Genomic DNA, 21,810 nt, shown 5'->3' on the forward strand with positions numbered 1-21,810 from the left:
AATAAATGTAAGAAAATGATACAAGTATCTATCTAAATAGACAAGTAAGAATATTTTTCCTTTCAGAAAGAAGATAAGAACAAGAGGCTCACCACGGTGGTGTCGGTGATGAGATCAGCGCGGGTGATCGACGACGGTGAAGACGGGGACGGGGCGTGACGGACCGCTAAATCTAGACAAATCTCAAGGAAAATGGAGCTTGGAGGTCGAGCTTCGAGAGGAGAAAGTTTAAGTAGTGTGGCTCGGGCATTCCATCGAACACCTCATGTGCATAGGAGGTGAGCTAGAGCACCACAAACCCCTCCCCTCGCCGGCCAGAGAAAAACAGAGCACTGAAGTGCTCTGCTCGCGGGCGAGGGTATATATAGGAACCTCATTGGTCCCGGTTTGTGGCAAGAACCGGGACTAAAGGGGAGCCTTTGGTCCCGGTTCATGCCACCAACCGGGACCAATGGTGGTGGGCCAGGAGCGAGGCCCATTGGTCCCGGTTCATCCCACCAACCGGGACCAAAAGGTCCAGACGAACCGGGACCAATGGCCCACGTGGCCCGGCCGGCCCCCTGGGCTCACGAACCGGGACCAATGCCCACATTAGTCCCGGTTCTACACTGAACCGGGACTAATGGGCTGAGCCGGCCTGGACCATAGCCCTGTTTTCTACTAGTGCTAGGGTTTATCCATTACGATCTCGAGGTAGATCAACTCTTGTAATAATCATATTCATCAATATTAATCAAGCAGGACGTAGGGTATTACCTCCATAGAGAGGGCCCGAACCTGGATAAACATCGTGTCCCTTGTCTCCTGTTACCATCGACCTTAGACGCACAATTCGGGACCCCGTACCCGAGATCTGCCGGTTTTGACACCGACATTGGTGCTTTCATTAAGACTTCCTCTGTGCTGTCGCTAAAAGGTTTGATGTCCCCTTCAATCGTCAATAATGACGCCGTCCAAGGAGAAACATTTCTCCCCGGATAGATCTTCGTGTTCGCCGGCTTCGCATTGCGGGCCAATTCGCTTGGCCATCTGCAGCAGATCGAAAGCTATGCCCTTGGCCATCAGGTCAGATTTGGGAGCTTGAACTACATTGCGGACATCCATGGAGACTTGATCTTCGCCGGATTCGAGACCGCGGTAGCCGCTCCCGGTCACCCCGATGATCATGACCTAAATCTGTCATCAGACCGCCTCCAGGAGATCGCTCCTATAACCGCTCTGGCCTTAGAACCGGAGCAGACTGCGCCATCCGAGCACGGGAGGATCAACCCCACCATGGAGGCCACAGATCCCACGGCGTTGGAGCCGCACATAGACTTAACCCCTCATGACATCTTTGTCACCGGAACTCCGGACTCGTCTCCGAACATAAGTTCCGAACCGCGTGAGCCCGCAGACGCCGAACTTGATTGTTTTTTGATCTTCGAATTCAGCACCACGGACATCTTCCAGCACTCGCCCTTGGGCACTGTGCTAAACTCGTTAAAGAACCTGTCCATGACAGAGGACTCATAGCTGAATTATATCCGGCTCGAACCAGGGGCTGGCGGCGGAGAATTTTTCTTCCAACCCACCACCCACTTCATAGCCACGGTCGAAGATTCGACTGATACACTTGATTATGACTCCAAGAACATTGACGGTATGGACGACGATGCCGAAGACAGTGAAGACCCCGTTGATACAGCTAATGACCAAGATGAACGGGAAGATGGGCAGGCTAGTCCTGGTAAGCAGGACAAGTACGAAGATTCGGAGGATGACAATTAACTTCCGCTCTATGAGGATGAGGTGAGCCTCGGCACCTGGATTTCATCGTGCCCGAGGAACCTCTTGAGCAAGAGTGCTTCAAGTGCCAACTAATAGCCACTGCAAGGAGCCTAAAAAAGAAGCAGCAGCAACTTCAAGCCAACCAAGATCTTCTCAATGATAGATGGACCGAAGTCCTAGCCGCCGAAGAATACAGCCTTAGTGGCCCAGCCAAAAGCTACCCAAAGAGTAGATTGCTACCCCAGGGCGACGACAGGGCGCTCGAGCCCGCGCCATTATTGCACAGGACGTCAGGTCGACCACAACTTGGTCCGGGTAAAGCGACAACTCAAGCCAAACACCAGACCGCCCCACCTCGCCGTAAAGGCAAGAACAAAACAGCTCGGGGTTGTGCACATGACCGTCACCAGGACCCGGGTAGCAGAGCAGGACAACCAAGAGCAACCTAGGGATCGTGAGGACATAGCTCGACACGCGACGACGGCCACCTATTTGGACGTGACAAACCTAGCCACGCCCGGGCCAAAAACCGCAAACAGACTCCATCGAAGGTACGTCGCAGTGTGGCCCCACATAGAGGCGCCACACACCCTCTTTGCTTCACAAACAAAGTAATGGAGCATCAATTCCCAGATGGGTTCAAACCTATGAATATTGAATCATACGATGGAACAAGGGATCCCACGGTATGGATCGAGGACTTTCTCCTCCATACCCACATGGCCCGTGGGGACGACCTTCATGCCATCAAATACCTACCACTAAAACTCAAAGGACCAGTGCTACCTCTTGAGCACTGCGTTGGTTTTCCCTTGAAGAGGAAAGGGTGATGTAGTAAAGCAGCGTAAGTATTTCTCTCAGTTTTTGAGAACCAAGGTATCAATCCAGTAGGAGATCACGCACAAGTCCCACGCACCTACACAAACAAATAAGAACCTCGCAACCAACGCGATAAAGGGGTTGTCAAGCCCTTCTCGGTCACTTACGAGAGTGGGATCTGATAGATATGATAAGATAAATATTTTTGATATTTTTATGATAAAGAGAAATAAAGATGCAAAGTAAAATAAACGACAAAGGAAATAACTAAGTGTTGGAAGATTAATATGATGGAAGATAGACCGGGGCCATAGGTTTCACTAGTGGCTTCTCTCTAGAGCATAAGTATTACGGTGGGTAAACGAATTACTGTCGAGCAATTGATAGAATTGAGCATAGTTATGAGAATATCTAGGTATGATCATGTATATAGGCATCACGTCCGAGACAAGTAGACCGACTCCTGCCCGCATCTACTACTATTACTCCACACATCGACCTCTATCCAGCATGCATCTAGAGTATTAAGTTCAAGAGAACAAAGTAATGCTTTAAGGAAGATGCCATGATGTAGATGGATAAACTCGTGCAATATGATATAAACCCCATCTTTTTATCCTCGGTGGCAACAATACAATACATATCGGTTCCCTTTGTGTCACTTGGATCGAACACCACAAGATTGAACCCAAAGCTAAGCACTTCTCCCATTGCAAGAAAGATCAATCTAGTAGGCCAAACCAAACTGATAATTCGAAGAGACTTGCAAAGATAAACCAATCATACATAAAAGAATTCATAGGAGAATCAAATATTGTTCATAGATAATCTGGATCATAAACCCACAATTCATCGGATCTCGACAAACACACTGCAAAAGAAGATTACATTGAATAGATATCCAAGAAAATCGAGGAGAACTTTGTATTGAGATCCAAAGAGAGAGAAGAAGCCATCTAGCTAATAACTATGGACCCGTAGGTCTGAAGTAAACTACTCACACATCACCGGAGAGGCCATGGAGTTGATGTAGAGGCCCTCCATGATCAATGCCCCCTCCGGCGGAGCTCCGGAAAAGGCCCTGAGATGGGATCTCTCGAGTACAGAAGGTTGCGGCGGTGGAATTAGGTTTTCGTGGTGCTCCTGGATGTTTGGGGGTACATGGATATATATAGGAGGAATAAGTACGTCGGTGGAGCAACGGAGGGCCCACGAGGGTGGAGGGCGCGCCCAGGGGGTAGGCGCGCTCCCTGCCTCGTGCCTTCCTCCCTTGTTTCTTAACAGCCACTCCAAGTCTCCTGGATCACGTTTGTTGAGAAAATCACGTTTCCGAAGGTTTCATTCCGTTTGGACTTCGTTTGATATTCCTTTTCTTCGACACCCTAAAATAGGCAAAAAACAACAATTTGGGCTGGGCCTCCAGTTAGTAGGTTAGTCCCAAAAATGATATAAAAGTGTAAAATAAAGCCCATTAACATCCAAAATAGATAATATAATAGCATGGAGCAATCAAAAATTATAGATACGTTGGAGACGTATCAACCAGCTCGGTACTAGTTAAACGGTCTGCCCGAAAATTCTATTGGCAGCTGGGAAGATTTGGAGGACGCCTTTCACGAAACCTTCCAAGGGACATATGTCCGGCCACCGGATGCCGATGACTTAAGTCACATTGTCCAGCAGCCCGGAGAGTTAGCCAGGCAGTCTGGACTAGGTTCTTAGTTGAAAAGAACCAAATCGTCGACTGTCCGGACGCGGAAGCCCTTGCGGCCTTTAAACACAGTGTCTGGGATGAATGGCTTGCACGCCACCTCGGTCAAGAAAGACCTAGATCCATGACAGCCCTTATCGCTCTAATGACCCGCTTTTGCGCGGGAGAAGACAGCTGGCTCGCTCGTAGAAGCAATAGCGCCAGCGACTCGGGCACTTCTGAAATCTGAGACGGCAACGGCAAGCCACGACAAAGTAAAAACAACAGTCGCAATGATAATGAAATATCACGCGACACAACGGTCAACACCGGATTCAGCAATCCTAAGCCCGATCAACGGAAAAAGTCATTCAAGGCGAACAGAGACGGACCATCCAACCTAGACAGGATACTGGACCGACCCTGCCAGATTCACGTCCACCCCAATAAACCAGCTAATCATACCAATAGAAACTGTTGGTTCCTCAAACAGGCCGGCAAGCTCAACGCCGAACACAAGGGAAGGGGGCCGCCAGGCAATAGGGACGACGGAGCGGTTCACCAGCCAAGTGCTGAGGGCCAGAAGCAATTTCCCCCCGAAGATCGATCAAATGCAGAGTAGCAATAGCAGCTCGGCTTCCATTGCCCATCTCATATACCCGTTAAAACTATACCGCGCATACATAACTACGCACTTAAGATACCATGGGCACTGGCGGAAGCATAATACAGACAAGTCTGCAAGCACTCCGGTAACATTTTTTATCTACTTTCCTTTTTTCTTTTTTCATTACCTCTTAAAAACAGGTGGCGCAAAGGAGAAACATCTAAAACCGACTCTATCAGAGTTCAGATCTGTACACTCACCTACAGGGCTACTTCCTTTAAGGGTTCCCCTCGCCGAGGACAGGCGGCGCAGACGTGCGACAGGAGGTCCAAAATAACTTTTTGTAGACCGCACTCTTTTTCAAGCCTGTAACATGCCTTTTTCCTCTGCCTTCGACCCAGGGCATATCAAATAGCCGGGGTCATGGCCTTTATATATATCAAGTAATCTTTGGCATTTCACTCAGGTCCCAGTTCACATTACCAATATTATTTATCTGCGTCTTTCCGCAATTGAATACACCTCCTATGGTTGTTTCACAGATATACCCCGGCTTAAACTTGCCAGGGGCTCGGTACGGGAACAATTGAGTTGCCAACAAAGTTCGAACATCTTTTGCAGCATACTTCCGCGTCGCGAGTTTGGCCTTATATGCATCAGCTCTGAATCATGTCTCCTGTGCTTGCTATCCTACGTTCCACTCTATCGGCTAGGGTAGTAAAGGGAGAACTACTGCGATTGTGCTTCCGGTTCACCTGGCTCAGCACCTCAGTAGAGAAAGCCGAAAACTGACTGTCGTGATGCGGCGAGAACTGGTCAACCACTCGATGACTTATCGGAATCTCTAGCGATTCCTCCGTGTCACACGAAGGACCTCTTTTCGGTCAAATATGTACACGCATCGTATGAATAAGCCGCATACATACCAGGGGCTATGTCATAGACCCACCATAAAACTCCTATGGCTAAGTGAAAGTGTTAACGCCCTATAGTCTAGTTGCCTGGTTCGCCGCATTGACACCTCCTTCACGGACCAAGACGTTGGGTCAAGAGTGATCAAATGCTTTTCCGAACACCCCCGTACTTCCCACGAGGGGGCTGAAGCTGACGACTGGAAAACTTTCAGATTATATTAAAACTGCCGCACGGGAGGAACACAAACTTTCGAGCAATATATAAAAACAGATTAATTATAAAATTGTCTCATACAATTCTCATACACCTCACTCGAACATTATGTCATTCGAGCACTGACCCTCTGATACGTCCATTTTGCATCGTGCTTTTATATTAATATTTATTGCATTATGGGCTGTTATTACACATTATGTCACAATACTTATGCCTCTTCTCTCTTATTTTACAAGGTTTACATAAAGAGGGAGAATGCTGGCAGCTGGGATTCTGGGCTGGAAAAGGAGCAAATATTAGAGACCTATTCTGCACAGCTCCAAAAGTCCTGAAACTTCACGGATGGTGTTTTCCAAATATATAAAAAATACTGAGCACAAGAACCTCACCAGGGGGCCACACACTTCCCACGAGGGTGGGGGGCGCGCCCTACCCCCCTGGGCGTGCCCCCTACCTCGTGGGCCCCCTGGTGACCCTCCGGTGGCCATCTTCTGCTATATGGAGTCTTTCGATGGGAAAAAATTAAGAAGCCATCTTCTTGGACGAAACTCCGCCGCCACGAGGCGGAACCTTGGCGGAACCAATCTAGGGCTCTGGCGGAGCTGTTCTGCCGGGGAAACTTCCCTCCCGGAGGGGGAAATCATCGCCATCATCATCACCAATGCTCCTCTCATCGGGAGAGGGCAATCTCCATCAACATCTTCATCAGCACCATCTCATCTCAAAACCCTAGTTCATCTCTTGTATCCAATTCTTGTCTCCAAGTCCGGGATTGGTGCTAGTAGGTTGCTAGTAGTGTTAATTACTCCTTGTAGTTGATGCTAGTTGGTTTAATTGGTGGAAGATCATATGTTCAGATCCTATATGCATATTAATACCCCTCTGATTATGAACATGTTTATGCTTTGCGAGTAGTTACTTTTGTTCCTGAGGACATGGGAGAAGTCTTGCTATTAGTAGTCATGTGAATTTGGTATTCGTTCGATATTTTGATGAGATGTATGTTGTCTCTCCTCTAGTGGTGTTATGTGAACGTCGACTACATGACACTTCACCATTATTTGGGCCTAGAGGAAGGCATTGGGAAGTAATAAGTAGATGATGGGTTGCTAGAGTGACAGAAGCTTAAACCCTAGTTTATGCGTTGCTTCGTAAGGGGCTGATTTGGATCCATATGTTTCATGCTATGGTTAGGTTTACCTTAATACTTTTGTTGTATTTGCGGATGCTTGCAATAGAGGTTAATCATAAGTGGGATGCTTGTCCAAGTAAGGATAGCACCCAAGCACCGGTCCACCCACATACCAAATTATCAAAGTACCGAACGCGAATCATATGAACGTGATGAAAACTAGCTTGACGATATTCCCATGTGTCCTCGGGAGCGCTTTACATCATATAAGAGTTTGTCTAGGCTTGTCCTTTACTACAAAAGGATTGGGCCACCTTGCTGCACTTTATTTATTTTGTTACTTATTGCTCGTTACAAATTATCCTATCACAAAACTATCCGTTACCACTTATTTCAGTACTTGCAGAAAATACCTTGCTAGAAACCGCTTATCATTTCCTTCTGCTCCTCGTTGGGTTCGACACTCTTACTTATTGAAAGGACTATGATAGATCCCCTATACTTGTGGTTCATCAAGACTCTTTTCTGGCGCCATTGCCGGGGAGTGAAGCGCCTTTGGTAGGTGGAATTTGGTAAGGAAAAATTTATATGGTGTGCCGAAATTTACGGTCACTTATTACTATGGAAAGTAATCCTCTGAGGGGCTTGTTCGGGGTATCTTCACCCCGACCAGTAGAGCAAAGAGATGCTCCTCAACCTATTGAACCTACTGAAAATGAATATGAAAATGAAAATGCTTGCTTTGAAGTTCCTGCGGGTATGATAGAAAAACTGCTAGCTAGTCCTTTTTTAGGAGATGGAACAAAACATCCTGATGAACATCTAATATATGTGGATAAAGTTTGTGGATTATTTAAGCTTGCAGGTGTACCCGGAGATATTGTTAAGAAAAAGGTTTTCCCCTTATCTTTGAGGGGTGATGCATCGACATGGTATAGGCTATGTGATGATATGAGGTCTTGGAATTACAAACGATTGAAATTGGAATTTCATCAGAAATTTTATCCTATGCATCTTGTTCATCGTGATCGCAATTATATATATAATTTTTGGCCTCGTGAAGGAGAAAGCATCGCTCAAGCTTGGGGGAGGCTTAAATCAATGTTATATTCATGCCCCAATCATGATCTCTCAAGGGGAATGATTATTCAAAAAATTTATGCTCAGCTTTCTGGTAACAATCGCACCATGCTTGATACTTCTTGTGCTGGCTCTTTTATGATAAAGACTATTGAATTCAAATGGAATTTATTGGAAAGAATTAAACGCAAATCTGAAGATTGGGACCTCGACAATGGTAAAGAGTCAGGTATGACACCTAGTTTTGATTGTGTTAAATCTTTTATGGATATTGATATTTTTCATAAATTTAGCACTAAATATGGACTTGACTCTGAGATAGTAGCTTCTTTCTATGAATCTTTTTCTACTTATGTTGATCTCCCCAAGGAGAAGTGGTTTAAATATCATCCTCCCATAGAAGTAAAAGTAGCTGCACCTATTAAAGTTGAAGAAAAGACTATTACTTATAATGATCCTATTGTTCCTACTTCTTATGCTGAGAAACCCCCTTTCCCTGTTAGGATAAAGGATCATGCTAAAGCTTCAACTGTGGTTCGTAAAAGCAATATCAAAACATATACACCTCCTGAGCAAGTTAAAGTTGAACCTAATATTGCTATTGTTAAAGATCTCTTGTCTGATAATATTGATGTGCATGTTATTTATTTCTGTAATTAAACTGCTAGAATTGCTAAACCCCGTGATAAAGATAAACCTAGACCTATGGTAGGCATGCCTGTTATTTCTGTTAAAATAGGAGATCATTGTTATCATGGCTTATGTGATATGGGTGCTAGTATTAGTGCAATACCTTATGCCTTATACAAAGAAGTTATGCATGATATTGCACCTGCTGAGATGGAAGATATTGATGTCACAATTAAACTTGCCTATAGAGATACTATTTCACCAATGGGAATTGTTAGAGATGTTGAAGTCTTGTGTGGGAAAATTAAAATATCCAGCTGATTTTCTTGTTCTTGGTTCCCCACAAGATAGCTTTTGTCCCATTATATTTGGTAGGCCCTTCTTGAATACTGTTAATGCTACCATAGATTGCAAAGAGATGTTGTTACTGTTGGTTTAGATGATATGCTCATGAATTTAATTTTTCTAAATTTGGTAGACAACACCGTGAAGAAGAATTACCTAGTAAGGATGAAATTATTGGTCTTGCTTCTATTGCCGTACCTCCTAGTGATCCTTTAGAACAATATTTGCTAGACCATGAAAATGATATGTTTATGAACGAAATAAGGGAATTAGATGAATTATTCTTTAAATAGGAACCTATTCTGAAAAACAATTTACCTATTGAAATCCTAGGGGATCCTCCTCCACCCAAGGGTGATCCTGTGTTTGAGCTTAAACTATTACCTGATACTCTTAAATATGCTTATCTTGATGAGAAAAAGATATATCCTGTTATTATTAGTGCTAACCTTTCAGAGCATGAGGAAGAGAGATTATTGAAAACTTTGAAGAAGCACCATGCTGCTATTGGGTATACTCTTAATGATCTTAAGGGCATTAGTCCCACTCCATGTCAACATAAAATTAATTTGGAAGAAGATGCTAAACCAGTTTGTGATCATCAACGCCGGCTGAATCCTAAAATGAAAGAAGTGGTAAGAAAGGAGATACTAAAGCTCCTTGAGGTAGGTATAATTTATCTCATTGCTGATAGTCAGTGGGTAAGCACTGTCCATTGTGTCCCTAAGAAGGGAGGTATTACTATTGTTCCTAATGATAAAGATGAATTGATTCCTCAAAGAATTATTACAGGTTATAGGATGGTAATTGATTTCCGCAAATTAAATAAGGCTACTAAAAATGATCATTACCCCTTACCTTTTATCGATCAAATGCTAGAAAGATTATCTAAACATACACATTTTTGCTTTCTAGATGGTTATTCTGGTTTCTCTCAAATACCCGTGTCAGCCAAAGATCAATCAAAGACTACTTTTACATGCCCTTTTGGTACTTTTGCTTATAGACGTATGCCTTTTGGTTTATGTAATGCACCTGCTACCTTTCAAAGATGCATGATGGCTATATTCTCTGACTTTCGTGAAAAGATTTGTGAGGTTTTCATGGACGACTTTTCCCTCTATGGATCTTATTTTGATGATTACTTGAGCAACCTTGATCGAGTTTTGCAGAGATGTGAAGAAACTAATCTTGTCTTGAATTGGGAAAAGTGCCACTTTATGGTTAATGAAGGTATTGTCTTGGGGTAGAAAGTTTCTGAAAGAGGTATTGAAGTTGATAAAGCCAAGGTTGATGCTATTGAAAAGATGCCATGTCCCAAGGACATCAAAGGTATAAGAAGTTTCCTAGGTCATGCCGGTTTTTATAGGAGGTTCATTAAGGACTTCTCAAAAATCTCTCGGCCCCTGACTAATTTATTACAAAAAGATATACCATTTGTTTTTTATGATGATTGTGTAGAAGCATTTGAAATACTTAAGAAAGCATTGATCTCTGCACCTATTGTTCAGCCACCTGATTGGAATTTACCCTTTGAAATTATGTGTGATGCTAGTGATTATGCTGTAGGTGCTGTTCTAGGACAAAGAGTTGATAAGAAACTAAATGTTATTCAATATGCTAGTAAAACTCTAGAAAATTCTCAAAGAAACTATGCTACTACTGAAAAAGAATTCTTAGCACTTGTATTTGCTTGCGATAAGTTTAGACCTTATATTGTTGATTCTAAAGTAACTATTCACACTGATCATGCTGCTATTAAATATCTTATGGAAAAGAAAGATGCTAAACCTAGACTTATTATATGGGTTCTCTTGCTACAAGAATTTGATTTGCATATTGTTGATAGAAAAGGAGCTGAGAACCCCGTTGCACACAACTTGTCTAGGTTAGAAAATGTGCTTGATGACCCACTACCTATTGATGATAGCTTTCCTGATGATCAATTAAATGTCATAAATGCTTCTCATACTGCTCCATGGTATGCTGATTATGCTAATTACATTGTTGCTAAGTTCATACCACCTAGTTTCACATACCAGCAAAAGAAAAGTTCTTCTATGATCTGAGGCATTACTTTTGGGATGACCCACATCTTTATAAAGAAGGAGTAGATGGTGTTATTGGACGTTGTGTACCTGAGCATGAACAGGAATAGATCCTACGCAAGTGTCACTCCGAAGCTTATGGAGGACACCATGCTGGAGATAGAACTACACATAAGGTATTGCAATCTGGTTTTTATTGGCCTACTCTCTTCAAGGATGCCCGTAAGTTTGTCTTATCTTGTGATGAATGCCAAAGAATTGGTAATATTAGTAGACGTCAAGAAATGCCTATGAACTATTCACTTGTTGTTGAACCATTTGATGTTTGGGGCTTTGACTATATGGGACCTTTTCCTTCCTCTAATGGATATACACATATTTTAGTTGCTGTTGATTACGTTACTAAGTGAGTAGAAGCTATTCCAACTAGTAGTGCTGATCATAACACTTCTATTAAAATGCTTAAAGAAGTTATTTTTCCAAGATTTGGAGTCCCTAGATATTTAATGACTGATGGTGGTTCACATTTTATTCATGGTGCCTTCCGTAAAATGCTTGCTAAATATGATGTTAATCATAGAATTGCATCTCCTTATCATCCTCAGTCTAGTGGTCAAGTAGAATTGAGTAATAGAGAACTCAAATTAATTTTGCAAAAGACTATTAATAGGTCTAGAAAGAATTGGTCCAAGAAACTAGATGATGCATTATGGGCCTATAGAACTGCATATAAAAATCCTATGGGCATGTCTCCGTATAAAATGGTCTATGGAAAAGCATGTCACTTACCTCTCGAACTAGAACACAAGGCTTATTGGGCTATTAAAGAACTTAATTATGATTTTAAACTTGCCGGTGAGAAGAGGTTATTTGATATTAGCTCACTTGATGAATGGAGAACCCAAGCCTACGAAAATGCCAAGTTGTTTAAAGAAAAAGTTAAAAGATGGCATGACAAAAGGATACAAAAGCGTGAGTTTAATGTAGGTGATTATGTATTGCTATACAACTCTCGCTTAAGATTTTTTGCAGGAAAACTTCTCTATAAATGGGAAGGTCCTTATGTTATCGAAGAGGTCTACCATTCTGGTGCCACAAAAATCAACAACTTCGAAGGCACAAACCCGAAGGTGGTAAACGGTCAAAGAATCAAACATTATATCTCAGGTAATCCCATAAATGTTGAAACCAATGTTATTGAAACCGTAACCCTGGAGGAATACATAAGGGACACTTTCCGGAACGTTTCAGACTCCGAAAAGGAATAGGTATGTGGTACGGTAAGTAAACCGACTCCAAAACAGATTTTAAGGCAATATTTCTCCATTTTGGAATATTTAGAAAAATAAAATAAGAAGCAGTCCGGGAAGGACACGAGGCCTCCACGAGGGTGGAGGGCGCGCCCCCTACCTCGTGGGCACCTCGTGTGCTCTCCGGACTCCGTTTTCGTACACAACACGTATTTTGGTCGGTAAAAATTCATTATATAATATCCCAAGGGTTTTGACTCCCATATCATGCAAAAATCTCCTGTCTTTGTTTCGAGCTATTTTTCTGACAGATCTAGATTATCATGGTGTCTCCAAGTGCTCCCAAGGACAAGTTCTTTGAGAAGGTCATCAACCCTTACCTTGCGGAGGTGCAGCGACACCCTCGAACCATTGAGATGCGTGATGGGTTGCTGCACATCCGTGATGCCGAGGGACCGAAGGGGACTGGAAGCGTGGAGACGAGGCTTGAAGCAATGGAGCAACAAGTTTTCAAGTGTCAAGGGATGGTGGAGCGTGGACTCAACTCCAACCACATGATGATCACAGAATTCACCAACAAACACAAGCTGGATGCCAACAACATCGGGGAGACCATCTTCAAGCTTCACAAGAAAATTGAGCACCTTCAAGCTCAAATCTATGACTTGCAAAACCAAAACTGTGAGTATGAATATAGATTCAAAAGGATGAGTTTGGCTGCAGATTTGAGGATCCCGGAGACTCGGTCATCTTTCTATGATGGTGAGCCTATGCCTTGGAAGAAGGATGACAAGCCTACGCCATCAACAAAATCACCACCGTCTCCACCAACAAAGAAGAATTGAGTTTCTGGTATGGGCACTCCACTTGGCAACTGCCAAGCTTGGGGGAGTGCCCTGGTATCGTATCACCATCACTTTTATCTTTACCATTTTCCTAGTTCGATCCTTTTGGTAATATCTTGATCTAGTAGAATAAAAGTTCTTAGTATGATCTAGTTGTGAGTTTTGCTTTATTATCCTTCTATGTAATCGAGTCCGTGAGCTATATAATAAATATTAGTGTTGAGTCAAGGGCTTGATTATTGTGCCATGATCCTAAGTGAATAAAAGAAAAGAGAAAGAAATAAAAAGAAACAAAGAGATCATGTGAGTTTTATGGAGAGTAATGAGCTCACATAGAAAGAGTATGATGAATAAAAGTTGTTGAGGGTTGACAAACACAGTTTTGGTCATTGTTGCAATTAATAGGAAGTAATAAAGAAAGAGAGGTCTTCACATATAAATATACTATCTTGGACATCTGTTATGATTGTGAGCACTCATTAAAATATGACATGCTAAAGAGTTGACATTGGACAAGGAAGACAATGTAATGGGTTATGTTTCCTTACATCTGAGATGAATTATATTGTCTTGGATCTTCCAACATGATGAGCTTGCCTTTTCCCCTCATGCTAGCCAAATTCATTGCACCAAGTAGAGATACTACTTGTGCTTCTAAATACCCTTAAACCAGTTTTGCCATGAGAGTCCACTATACCTACCTATGGATTGAGTAAGATCCTTCAAGTAAGTTGTCATCGGTGCAAAGCAATAAAAATTGCTCTCTAAATATGTGTGATTGATTGGTGTGGAGGAAATAAGCTTTATACAATCGTGTGATATGGAAGTAATAAAAGCGACAGACTGCATAATAAAGGTCCATATCACAAGTGGCAATATGAAGTGACGTTCTTTCGCATTAGGATTTTGTGCATCCAACCATAAAAGCGCATGACAACCTATGCTTCCCTCTGCGAAGGGCCTATCTTTTACTTTTATCTCCTACATTGCATAACAGTCATGGTGATCTTCACCCTTCCTTTTTACATTTTATCCTTTGGCAAGCACAGTATGTTGGAAAGATCCTGGTATATATGGCTAATTCGATGTGAGTTTTCATGAACTATTACTGTTGACATTACCCTTGAGGTAAAACGTTGGGAGGCAAAGTTGTAAGCCCCTATCTTTCTCTATGCCCGATTAAAACTCCATACCAATAAGTATTGCGTGAGTGTCAGCAATTGTGAAAGATTATATGATAGTTGAGTATGTGGACTTGCTGAAAAGCTCTTATACATTGACTCTTTCCTACGTTATGATAAATTGCAATTGCTTCAATGACTGAGATTGTAGTTTGTTAGTTTTCAATGAAGTTTAAGATTCATACTTGATATTGTGATTGAATTTTTACTCTAGCATAAGGGATTATATGACAAGAATTATATAAGTTGTTGTTCTAAGAATGATCATGATGCCCTCATGTTCGTATTTTATTTTTATCGACACCTCTATCTCTAAACATGTGGACATATTTTTCGATTTCGGCTTTTCGCTTGAGGACAAGCGAGGTCTAAGCTTGGGGGAGTTGATACGTCCATTTTGCATCATGCTTTTATATCAATATTTATTGCATTATGGGCTGTTATTACACATTATGTCACAATACTTATGCCTATTCTCTCTTATTTTACAAGGTTTACATAAAGAGGGAGAATGCCGGCAGCTGGGATTCTGGGCTGGAAAAGGAGCAAATATTAGAGACCTATTCTGCACAGCTCCAAAAGTCCTGAAACTTCACGGATGGTGTTTTCCAAATATATAAAAAATACCAAGCACAAGAACCTCACCAGGGGGGCCACACACTTCCCACGAGGGTGGGGGGCGCAACCTACCCCCTGGGCACGCCCCCTACCTCGTGGGCCCCCTGGTGGCCCTCCGGTGGACATCTTCTGCTATATGGAGTCTTTCGATGGGAAAAAATTAAGAAGCCATCTTCTCGGATGAAACTCCGCCGCCACGAGGCGGAACCAATCTAGGGCTCTGGCGGAGCTGTTCTGCCGGGGAAACTTCCCTCCCGGAGGGGGAAATCATCGCCATCATCATCACCAACGCTCCTCTCATCGGGAGAGGGCAATCTCCATCAACATCTTCATCAGCACCATCTCATCTCAAAACCCTAGTTCATCTCTTGTATCCAATTCTTGTCTCCAAGTCCGGGATTGGTGCTAGTAGGTTGCTAGTAGTGTTAATTACTCCTTGTAGTTGATGCTAGTTGGTTTAATTGGTGGAAGATCATATGTTCAGATCCTATATGAATATTAATACCCATCTGATTATGAACATGTTTATGCTTTGTGAGTAGTTACTTTTGTTCCTGAGGACATGGGAGAAGTCTTGCTATTATTAGTCATGTGAATTTGGTATTCATTCGATATTTTGATGAGATGTATGTTGTCTCTCCTCTAGTGGTGTTATGTGAACGTCGACTACATGACACTTCACCATTATTTGGGCCTAGAGGAAGGCATTGGGAAGTAATAAGTAGATGATGGGTTGCTAGAGTGACAGAAGCTTAAACCCTAGTTTATGCGTTGCTTCGTAAGGGGCTGATTTGGATCCATATGTTTCATGCTATGGTTAGGTTTACCTTAATACTTTTGTTGTATTTGCGAATGCTTGCAATAGAGGTTAATCATAAATGGGATGCTTGTCCAAGTAAGGGCGGCACCCAAGCACCGGTCCACCCACATACCAAATTATCAAAGTACCGAACGCGAATCATATGAACGTGATGAAAACTAGCTTGACGATATTCCCATGTGTCCTCGGGAGCGCTTTACATCATATAAGAGTTTGTCTAGGCTTGTCCTTTACTACAAAAGGATTGGGCCACCTTGCTGCACTTTATTTACTTTTATTACTTATTGCTCGTTACAAATTATCCTATCACAAAACTATCTGTTACCACTTATTTTAGTACTTGCAGAAAATACCTTGCTGGAAACCGCTTATCATTTCCTTCTGCTCCTCGTTGGGTTCGACACTCTTACTTATCGAAAGGACTATGATAGATTCCCTATACTTGTGGGTGATCACCCTCTATCAAGCGGGCATCCACTAGGACATCTTCAAAATAATGCTCCGGTTCTTGGTGGTCCTTGCCCTTGGGTGGACTCTTCACTACAACATCGATGGCCTTCATCTTCCCCCAGAATGTCTTGACTTGGGCAAAGTCCATCCATGCACCCTCGATGCACACTGACCACTTCACAGCGTCGATACGCGGCACCGCGTAAACAAGCCGTTGCACCAAGCCGAAGTAACTATTCGGAACAAGCTCAGTTGGCCATAACCAGGTTATGACGTTCTTCATGGCAGCGCCAAATATCCTATGAAGCTCGGCCCACTGGGACATCTGCTCATTTAGCAACAGGGGCGCTTCGACGGGCTGAATTGTGACCAGAAAAGCTTCTCCGTTGCATACCACTCTCGCACCTGGTAAAACTGCACGGCATCGAAAGAACTCTTCGGCAAGTCTAAAACCTCGTCCGGAGAACTCCACAATTGGTTAAGTTGAGCATAGTTCGGATCGCCGAACTTAGTCTGTAGCAAAAATGGCTCACCAGCCGCAATCTCCCTAGCTTGTCGGATCTCCTCACGGGCGGCTCTAGATTCAGACCGCGCTTCTCTCACCTCTCGTAAGGCCTTGTCAACTTCAGCCGTTTTGGCTTTATTCTCCTACTCAAGGAGTTCGCAGCGGCTAGCAGCATTTTTTAGTTCGAGCGCCATCGTGGATATCTTCTCCTAGTCTTGACGCTGAGCAGCTCGTTCGGCTTTTAACTCAGCCGATGCCTTTTCGGCAGCCGCATTACTACACCGTGCCTGCTCCTTGGCCCGGGCCAGCTCCGCCCGAAGAGTTTCAACGGCGGCAGCACCATCAGCAGCCATGCATATTACAGTATATAAATTTCAGCATTATGCTTATATCACAAAAATGCATGTGAAGGGACTGCCACGAGTACATACCTTGCGATTCGTCAAGACGCACATTGATTAACGCAATGTCATCCCCGGCCATATCAAGCTTCCGTTGCAGCTCGGCAACATCCGTAGACTGGGAAGTAGCCATGGGGGAAGTAGCCTGTGTTCAAGTTAATCAGATTAGTCCTTGAATGTTTCTTCTCGATCCTCCGTTCGCCTCCCATGGGAAGCCAACCTGAGTCTCAGGGGCTACTATCTATACACAGGTGTATTTTGCGAATAAAACACAATTGCACATATTATAGTACAAACCTCGAAGCCTCTTAGTAGGCTCACAAAGGACTCATCCAATCCGCTCTTCACGAACTGGACCTTTTCAACCACCGTACTCATTAAGGTACGATGTTCCTCTGAGACGAACACCTGCCGCAGCTGCTCAAATATCCAGCGCCTCTGGTCCCGGAGCTGCCGTAGATGGCCACCTTGAAGGATCCGTTCAAGTGGCTGTAAAGATTGTCAGGGGCCCATTTTCCCGACCCGGCCACCAAAGTACCTTCGGGTAATGCCTTCATCATCCTTGCACACTTGCGGGAGCTCCCGACGACACCTCAAGTCGTCGACTATTGAACAAAGCCGTGGGGTTTCGCTTCCATCATCTCGGAGAAATGCGAAGCGGATTTGAGAATGTAACATCCCAAATTTTCAATTTGGAATGTTATACACTAGATCATCATGCATATCATATTTTCTTGCATTTTGGTCGATCCTAGAAATTTCACGCAACTCAAGGACCCTCGGAGAGAGTTGGAGATTTCGTTATTTTCATATTTGAGAGTTTTCTCAATTTTGAAAAGAGGATCATTTGATTTATTTATTTCATCTTCAATAATTTTTCCGATAACAAAAATATGAGAGAGGGAATAATATGACTTTCCCAAATTTAGGAAAAAATGAAGATTTAATAAATAGATCAATTTTGTTTGCCGGAGTTTGTTTGCTTTTTATTTGGATAGGGAAAAATGCGCGTTTTCAAAAATTGCATTTTAGGCCCGGAGAAAAGTTCATTTTGTTCGGCTCATTTTTAGGAGTCGGGGAAAATTTACTTTAGAATTTTTGGAGTCCGTTTAGTTTTCTTTTTCTTTGTTTTTCTGCGCGCGGAATTATTTATAAAAAAAAGAACTCCCGCCAGGCCAGCCGGGCCAAAGGCCCAGCCAGCCGGCCACCGCCCCAGCCTCCAGTGCACTGCGTGCCAGGCACAGGAGCGCAGGCCGCCGCCTTGCCTCTTGCTCTAGCCGAATCCTAGTAGGATTCTTAGCCCCCTTTCCTTTGTTTCGTTTTCCTTTTTCCTCTCTTTTTCTTGTCCCCTACCCCAAGTAATCCCCTCCTCAGCTATATGAATACCCCAACACCCCCCCTCCAAATCATCAAATCAAACCCCAAACCCCGCGCCCTACGCCGCGCCGCCCTACACCGCCGCCGCGCCACCCCACACCCACGCCGCCGCCGCACCTTGCCCACGCCGCCGCCGCCCTACGCCCCGCCGCCGGAGCCTCTCGCCGGAGACCTCGCCGGAGGTTGCCCGCGTCTCTTTTTCCTCGGATCGTTTTCTTCTAATCATTCCGATTCTTTTCTTCTCTTCCGATTCGTTTTCTAGATCGGTTTTTTGTTTCGGTTTTCTTCTCCGAAACCCTAGATCGGATTCGTTTTCTTTTCCGATTTAGATGCCTTTGGACCGTTCGCCGGACCGTTCATCCTAACGAACGTCCATTCGTTTAACCGTTCTTCGTTTTCTTTCTGTCGGATTTATTCCGCAATCGCGATCTCAGATCCGATCTTCTTTCTAGTCTTTCTTCTCGCTCGTTTATCGGAATCAGGCGATTCAAACGCCTGGAGTTTCATTTCGAAACCGCCGTTCCGTCTAACCAACTTAAACAAGTTTTGCCCCGGTAAAATTTGACCTAGTTTCAACTTGCTAGAACCAAGTTGTTTTCTTCCGCCGTTTGTTTTCCGTTTCTTTGTTTGGTTCGTTCTTTCTTTGCAACCGGAGTTCTTAAATTGAACTTTCTAGTTCGTTCTCTTGTTCGAGTTTTACCTGTGCATTAGATGAGTACTTATTGTGTGCTTGTTGTTTGTCTGCGATAGATCACCCGGATTGCGCCGCCTGTTACTTCGAATCCCTAGGTCTCGCGGATCATCAGCAAGGCAAGTAACACTTTGATCATACCTTTTCTACAACCCATGTTTTATTGCATTAGATCAATCCTCACACATTGCATGATTAGGATCTAATTAAACTGTGGGATGGGAAGTAGATGAGGTAGTACCTATCACCTGTATTATTATGAAACCTTTGGGAGTTACTTCTACGTTTGCTTATTATGCCATGCTATGCTAGTAGACGTGGATTGGGTGAGTGATATCCATGACAGATGTGAGTTGATAATTTTAATGGTTTATCTAAGGTGGCAACTTAACACACATCTGGGTGGATTGAGGCACCTGATGTCTATCAGGACTTGCCTGTTTTTTTTGGACCGCCACCCAGGCTCAAAGGGATCATAAGATCTTTCATGCTAGAAACTTCCGTGTGCAGCCACAAGCCATTATGGGCTCTGGCATAGTTGACTAAGTTGTGCGAACTCTTACAGGGTGGACTAGCAGATGTAGGGGATGTAGGTGTACCGGTCTACCCCATCGTAAGGTGCTAGCGCTTCTGAAAGACTATGTCTCGGTCATCCGTCTTCTCAAACACCATGTAGTGCGAGAAACCAAACGGAGGCGATCGAGTCTTGTGGGGAAAAGTGCGCAAACCTCTGCAGAGTGTACAAACTAATCATGATTAGCCGTGTCCCCGGTTATGGACAACTTGAGTATCTAGTACTTGAATATCATGTGAATCTCAACATGTTACTTCTAATTAATGTTGTTGGGTTTTAATTGTTCACTTAATTGGGATCGGAATGCTGTCAACCATTCTCGATGTTTCACAACTACCATGATAGTTAAACAAATTTATTCCTTTGCAGTAGGGAAAAACTGGCTTTACGCAAAACTGTAACCATAGAGCTTTCCACCAGCCATATATGCATATAGTATAGCTGTTTCATTCCATTACTCTCTATGTGTTACATTGCCAGCATATTCCATGTGCTGACCCGTTTTCGGGCTGCAACTTCTCATGTTGCAGACTTTTCAGACGACGAGTAAGGTGCTTTTAGGTCGTGGTTCTATACTCAGTGATGCCGTTGGAGTTGATGGACCCATTTATCTTCCAAGTCTTCCGCTGTTATCGACACTAGATGGCCTTAAGCCATATTTATTGTAATAAGTTCTCTTTGAGACAACGATGTAATAAGTGTGTGATTGCCACTCTGCTATAAATCCTTCGATGTACTGTGTGGTGTCAGCATTACTGATCCAGGGATGACACCTGAGCACAGAGCGCTTGATCCATTCGGGTCGGGTCGCGACAGAGAATGGTATCAGAGCACACGCTGACTGTAGGACACGACCACTAAGTTAAAGCCATAGATCACCATTCTCTTCTCATTTTCTAACTCCTCATCTTTTCTACTCTATTAGGATGATGAATGCGAAGATTAAGTACGCTCAACCGGATGAAGGCACACCATTTGGATTTCACCTGAAGGAAGTCACCAAGTACCTGAACATTGGATTACCAAGCTTCACGGGAACCTTCAACGCCACTCTGCCTGAAGAGGAGCGCTGGAAGATTCAAGCTCACGTTCCGGGAAGGACATTCGCGCCAATCACGAAGCCCATAGATAGTGTTTTCAATGCACCAACCTGGAGTCTGGGAAGAGCATGGCAGCTCATATCACCATAGGACGCATTGGAGAAGTTTATCAAGAAGACCTCAAGGACACTATCTACCAGATTTGCGGACGCCGAGATGAACAATGGGAGTTAGTCAGCACCAAGAAGGATAGATCCATTGCATCTTTCATCCAGGAGTTAAACCAGCACATTCGACGCCACGAGAACCAGATGTGCAATGATATGATAGAGTTGAAGAATGCGAAGGCAAGGATCATCGAGCTAGAAGGAGAACTGAAGTCTACACGCAAGGACTACATGGACGAGATCGTAGCTCTAGCAAGACACAATGGCGATCTTAAGCAGGAGATTGAAGAACTCAAGAGGAAGTTAGCATCCAGGAGGAAGACGAGTACGTCGCATGTCCGGACAACTACATCATCATCGACGACACCGATTCGGATCCAAGTGAACCCGACTTTGAAGACGAAGCTGGAGCAGATATCATGGAGTCTTCCACCGGTTCAAATTTCTAGATGACCACCAAATAGTAGTAGTATTCCCCCATGTAAACATTAGAGTCGAGCACTTTTGCGATAGTTTAGACCGATTGTAAGCCCTTGTTTGATTGATTGAAGTGATTTGTGTGCATTTGCCTCATGTGCATATGGGGTAGTGTTTTCCCTTTAGACCTCACTCTATTCTTATATCTCGTCTTTTCTAAAC

Source organism: Triticum aestivum, chromosome 4A (genome assembly GCF_018294505.1).
Source record: "Triticum aestivum cultivar Chinese Spring chromosome 4A, IWGSC CS RefSeq v2.1, whole genome shotgun sequence".
Classification (NCBI taxonomy): Eukaryota; Viridiplantae; Streptophyta; class Magnoliopsida; order Poales; family Poaceae; genus Triticum; species Triticum aestivum.